The sequence below is a fragment of the Peromyscus maniculatus genome, chromosome 20 (assembly GCF_049852395.1).
Source record: "Peromyscus maniculatus bairdii isolate BWxNUB_F1_BW_parent chromosome 20, HU_Pman_BW_mat_3.1, whole genome shotgun sequence".
Lineage (NCBI taxonomy): Eukaryota > Metazoa > Chordata > Mammalia > Rodentia > Cricetidae > Peromyscus > Peromyscus maniculatus.
This window is the reverse complement of record NC_134871.1, coordinates 56,997,219-57,003,851: the sequence shown is the minus strand read 5'-3', so window position 1 is coordinate 57,003,851 and position 6,633 is coordinate 56,997,219.

Sequence of the window (6,633 nt, the reverse complement as noted above, 5' to 3'; positions counted from 1 at the left end):
TTAAAGGCGTGCGCCACCACCGCCCGGCCAAATTTTCCTTTCTTATACAGCTCAGGACCCTCTGCCTAGGGAATGATGCCAATTAAGTTAATCAATTCAATTGTCCACAGATATACCCATAGGCCAACGTCATCTAGACTATCTCTCAGTGAGACTCCTTTTTCCAGGTAAATCTAGATTACATCATGCTGACAATATATGGAGCAGCCTTTGACTTTGAATATCATGATGCCTTGACAAACTCTGATTTCAGCTCTGTTCCAGCTCAGTCAATTCCATCATCTTTCCCACATAAGCTGCCTTACTAATATCTCTAGGCAAAGGCAATATCTTCTTTTCTAACACAGATGAGTGACATTTTATTTTCTTGTGTTATTGCATTGGCTACAACCTCTACCACAATGTTGAATGTAAATGGTAAAAAAAAAAAGGACATTGTTTCTAATTTCTGATCTTACAAGGAAAGTCTCAGTCTCTTCCTATTGTTCATGATATTGGTTGTGGGTTCTCTGAAGATATTCCTTTCAGGTTGGGGAAGTTCTCTCCCACACCTATTTTTTTGGAGATTTTTAAAAGTCAGAATTGGATGTTGAATTTTCTGTGTCTACTGAAATAAGCACATTGCCCCCTCCACTACTGATTTAATCATAGCCTCATTTCCATTGAGTCTAAAATATTCCTGATACCTGTCTCTTGTGACTTCTTCTGTGACTTATGAGTCATTTAGAAGTGTATTATCCCATGTGGATGATTTGAAGAGTGTTTCTCTAATTGATTCCTAAGTGATTCCACATTGGCCAAGAGTATTACTCGAACTCTTCCTAATGATCCCAGAGCTGTTTATACCCACAGGGGTCTGCACACCAGCCTTTTCAAGCTCACAGTGGAAGAGTGTGGACACTGCCATTAGGGTGGGTGGATTTTCCTAAATTTCTATTGCATGGAGTTAGTGAATAACATTGTCGGTCATCTACACCCTTACTGGTCTTCCATCTGCTTGTTCTGTCAATTGTTGAGAGAATGGTTCCACTCTTTGCTATCATTGTGACTTATCTATTTACACTCATGTTACATTGGTTTTTGAACTTCTGTTACTAAGTGCAAGGTTGTTTATAATTGTTAGGTCCTTCGTGACCAGATGGCCCTCACCATATAATGTAGCAATCTTTATTCTTCACAATCATTTGCTTTGAAACAGATCTACTCCACACAGTCAATCTTTCTTTTTCTATAATTTTAGCTTTTTCAGAGATAAGTTTTAGGTGGTATAGTCTGGACTCAAATTTGTAATCCTCCAGCCTCAACATCCTGAATGCTAGAATTATCAGAGTAAACAACTATAGTTGGCACTTTTGTTACTTTTTAATAATTAAGTTGATATTTTAAAAATAATTTTTATTTATCTCTGACAATGTCTCACTTGTATATAATGTGTTTTGACCATATGGTCCCTCTTCCTTGTTGTCCTCTCTCTTGCCCCACCCCCCAACCCCTGTCCCTCTGTAACCATTCTTACGAGCATATTCCCCTCCTACTGTCATGATTAGGTTTTATAAGCCACTGAGTTTAATTGGGGTTGATGGCGTATGTGTGGGTTAGGGATTATTTACTGGATCACAGGTTCCTTAGCAGTGGCCACACCACTCTACCAGAAACCATTAGTTGCCAATAGAGCTTCAACTACGGGTGGGACCTCAGCCTTGTCTTAATTCATTTTCTGTGGCTGTAATAAAACACTGAGGACAAAAGGGTTTATTTCAGCTTATGCTTTACAGTTCATTATCAAGGGAAGCAGAGGCAGGAACTGAAGGTAGGGACCTGGGGGCAGGAACTGTAGGTAGGGGCCTGGGGGCAGGAACGGAAACAAAGGCCTTGGGTGAAAGCTGTTCACTGGTTTGCTTACTATTGTTTGATTAGCCTGCTTTTTTATATAGGCCAGGAGCACCCAGGGGTGGTATCACCTACAGTGGGCTGGACCCTCTTCCATCAATCATTAACCAAAAACATGCCCCCACAGCCAATCTGAGGGAGGTATTTTTCTCATTCCCTCTTCCCAGGTGACTCTAGTTTGTGTCAGGTTGACAAAAACTAACCAGCACATCCCCCACCCCTCCATGCTAGACCGCTGCAGGTCTTGTGTCGTAATCTACAGCATTTCCCAGCGCTCCTCCCACACTCCAGTCCTTGTGTTCTTTCTGCCCCTTCTTTGTGATCTTCCCTGAGCCTTGGAAAGAAGTATAGATGATGCCCTATCCCACCTGAACTGTTTTACTTATATCATGACTTTCTGAATGTTACACTCCTTTCTCTTATTTCCAATAGAAAATTGACTCTGGTTCTTATATTTGTTCTTTTGTATGTATATATGTCCTTTGTTTACTTATTTTAAGATGTGTTTATTTTTCCCTTTCATTTCTTTTTTCTCTTTATGTTGACATAATGGTGGTGTTAGGGCAGAACATTATGGCCAGAGGATGTGGAGAGGCGGGACTTCCCACTCCATAGATGCTAGAAAGCAGAATAAGGCAGGCAGCCAGAGGCCAGGGGCAAACTACCTTCAAAGGCAAGTTTCCTCCGTGCAGGATCTACCTCCTACCACATCTCTATAACGCCACCAGATTATGAACTCATCAGCACAGAAATACTGATGAAGTTAGAGCACTCATAATCCAGTCCTCTTCCCTTAACTGGATCTGCCACCTGAGATCCAAGACTGAACACAGTACCCTTTTGGGCGTCACTTGACACACAAGCACTAAGTCACTAAGTTGATATTTAGAATGTAAAGTATTATGGCTATTCATGGAAATATCCTAAAACTTCTTTAAAAATGAAAACTAGAACTGTCATGTGATCCAGCTTGCCCACTGCTGGATCTATACTTGAAGGAAAGGAAATAGCATACAAAGAAACAATCCCCAAGTTCATGGCTTCACTACTTACCACAGGTGAGACAGGGAGCCAGCTCAAGGGCCACCCTGCAGACGAGTGGATGAAGACAATGTGGTGTAACCACATAGCAGAAGCTCTTCAGCATAAGAGAGGGAAATCCTGTCCCTTGTGACAGTGAGGATGGACTCCGAGGAAGTTGGCCCAAGGGAACAAACACAGCTCAGGAGGGTAGCTTCATTGCTGGTGGGTCCAGCAGTCTGATGTGTGTGGTGTAGTTTTCTTTATGTCTCTTCTGCTTGGAGTTCTTTCAGCTTTGTGTATTGTCAGCTTCACAATATTCATCAAGTTAGGAAATACTTCAGTCATTATTTTTTAATTTTTCAAAAATTCAAAGATATTTTTCAAATACCTTTTTTGCCTCATTCCCAGGACACTCGTCACATTTTGGGGGTATTTAACAGCTCCATGACATCTTTATTATTAAAATTATTTTAAATAGGTTATAATACTACATGTGTCTTCAGATTCATTCATCTTCATGTTCTTTTTTTTTGAGAATTTCAGATGTGAGTATTGTATTTATACCATTTCCCCCCCTTTCTCCATTTCCTCCTTCATCCTCCTTCAATTTCCCAACTCCTCCAGTGCCCCCTATACCTTCTTAAATACAAGACTTGTTATTTTTTAATTTTAATTGTTTTATACACAGAAACACACACATCCTGTTGAGCCTATTTAGTGTTGTTCATATATATTTTGTGTGTGTGTGTGTGTGTGTGTGTGTGTGTGTGTGTGTGTGTGTGTGTGTGTTTAGGGTTGACCACTTGGGATAGGATAACTATCAAGGGACTCATCCCTAGGAAAAAATGATTCTCCCCTCATCTAGATGTCAGGCTGTCTAAGAATTCCCCCATCCATGCTGGCATGTCAACTGGTGTTGTCATTTTTCAGGTCTTTTTTAGACGACCATCTTGTTGAGATTTCAGGAATGCAGTCTTTCTGTCAAATAGAGAAGACGTACTCAGCACAGATATCCCGGTCCTCTGACTCTTGCAATCTTTCTGCCCCTCCTTCCAAGATGTTCCCTGAGCTTTAGGGGTAGAAACTGTGTTGCAGAGGTGTCAGCTGGGGCTGGAGACACTACGGTCAGTTGTTTTCTGCATTTTGATTGCTTGTAGATTTCTGTAATGGCCTCCATGGGCTGCACAGAGAAGCTTGTTTAATGAGGGGTACCCAACAGTCATCTAGTTGACCTTCTCAAAAGGAGGGAAATTGTGTCTGTTACTGTAAATTTAGCCAACTCCCCATGGCTGGTAAAGCATGAACTCTAGAGGAAAGCCAACTACTGCCACTTTCCTAGCCAGCATAATTCCTAACTGCTTCCTAAACACCCACAGGTGAGTGTAAGAATCCTCGTTTCTAATTGCCGTTAACCCCATTGGTGTTGCTTTTATTTCGCTTGTAATTTTTACCCTCTAGAAATTCATAGAGGGCCGTCTGGTATCTTCCACGTCTCTAGCTAGCTTTGTGAACATATGGATTCTTGTTTTAATGTCTTTTCAGGCGTCTCTGCCTGCTGATTCGAACACTGTGTCAGTTCTGGGTTGGTTTGAATTGATTTATCCCCTCGTGTGTTGAAATTTCCAGTTTCATCACATTCCTGACAACTTTTTATTGGACATCAGTCAATATGAACTGTCCCTGTGATGCTGGATGTATTTGTATTGCCATAAATATCACAGAGCTTCATTCAAAGCAACTGTGTCCTATTGCTTTTGCAGGTCTTTTTAGGTGGAACATAGGCAGAATGAAGCACGGTGCTTCATGCCCGCTATTGAGGCCACTATCTCAGGGTCTGTGTGATCTTCTCACATCTTCAAGAACCTTGGATGGTGCAAAAAGACACTGCCCTTGCCCTTGGGTGAACAACATGGACCAGTCCTTTCAGCCATGCTGGGGGAGGTGAGCTGTGTTGGTCTGAGAGGCCTCTCTGTGGGCCTCTCACTCTGCATTCTTCACCTTCACCTGATTTTTCTTCTCCTGGATGCCTCTCCCATCTCCTCCATACAGAAGACTGGGCTGCACCTGCATCCTCCTCTCAGGGAATCTGCTAGGGTCTCCAGCATGTCCCATCTCTCTGTGTCTCTGGCTTTCATCATCTGATATCAGTGTCTCTCAAAGCATTGCTTTGCACACACCCACAACCACCGTTTGGTCGATGGTGTGGGCAGTGTGCTTTATTTTTGCCATATTTCATTGTTTGGGAAGCAAAAGTCCCTTGTTTTGTATTTTCTCCATTAAAAATATATTATGCTACAAAAAAAGATGATCAAATGTTGTCTCTTCATTTAAAATTCACAAGAATGGGGCAGAACTCCTTTGCTGGGGTGCTGGTGGGAGAGCACACAGTACAGCTCTGCTCTCAGCACTGGAGACAGTCACAGCTGGGGTGACTCATGCTTCCACAGAACACATGTGACCTTGAGGGCTCAAGTCTGGAAAGAACTCCAGCTCTGCCAGGCTGCTGGCCCCTGTGAGTAAGTAGGCAACCACAAGGCTGGGCACAGTGGAAGGAGTGCGAGGTGCACAGAAGCAGGATTGGCACATCCTGGGGAGAATGAGGCCAGGGCAGGATCTGTATCCGGAGTGTGTGGAGGAGCAAGATGGGAGGCTGCCGAGAGTCCTCCCTGTGGACTTGGTTGGGTCATCCCTGTGGGACCCAACAACTTTGGCAAGTGCTCAACTCATGGTTAGAGTGGTCCCTTGGCCCTCTCAGCTCTCAAAGAAAGGCAGGCCATCCTTCATCCTGGAGGTTGGGGCTCAAGACTGAACGGAGGAGGGATGGAAAGGGACAGACAGAACCTGGGGCAGGCCAGGCTCCAGTGAGGCTGTGGGGTGTTTCAGATGGGTTGATGACAGAGGGTGGAGGCTTCTTTTTAGGACACATCTGGGTATCAGAGAGGGACTTTGGGGCCTGTGGAGGGGAATGCAGCATCCTTAGGAGATGAGCATGCTTGGAGTCTTCTCCTGGATAGGAGGTATGGGTAGGGCAGGTGGCCTTTAGGAGCATTGCCTACTGCAACATAAAGAGAGAGGAGGAAAGTGTGCCCAGGGTGAGACCCCAGAAAAAGATAAGGGGGCACATGAAGTTGTAACAACTGTAGGCAGGTCACAGGGATAGAGAACCAAAGTGAATGCAAGCCCTAAGCCAGCACACCCTGTTTAAGTCGTGATTTGTTAAAAAAAAAAAAAAAAAAAAAAACTGTCAGTAGTAAAGACTTGGATGACTGAGCACTGGGTGGTGCTCCAAGTCATCATTGGTTCTGTGAGGTATAGCAATGGGCCTCGGGTTCTATGACTATACATCTATTTTCAGGTATTTGTGATGAATTACTTAGAGGGTAAATTAATGACATGTATGACACTTACTACAAAGTATTTCAGAAAAAAATAAACTAAGGGAAAGAGAGATGGGAGAATCAGAGAAAGAGAAGATGAAAGGAGAGAGGGAGGGAGGAGGAAGGAAGAAGAAGGTGAAGGAGGAAAGGAAGACAGAAGGATAAAGAAAGGAAGAGGGATGGAGAGAGAATGAGGACTGTCTGGGATGAACACTATCCAGCCAGTTGACCTTTAATCGCCTACAGGTCTCTGCCATCCCTGTCCCTGGGACCTAGAACATTCATTATTCTGCTCTACTGAAGCCAGGCAATCACCCGGGCTGTGAATCTTGGGAGCTGGGCA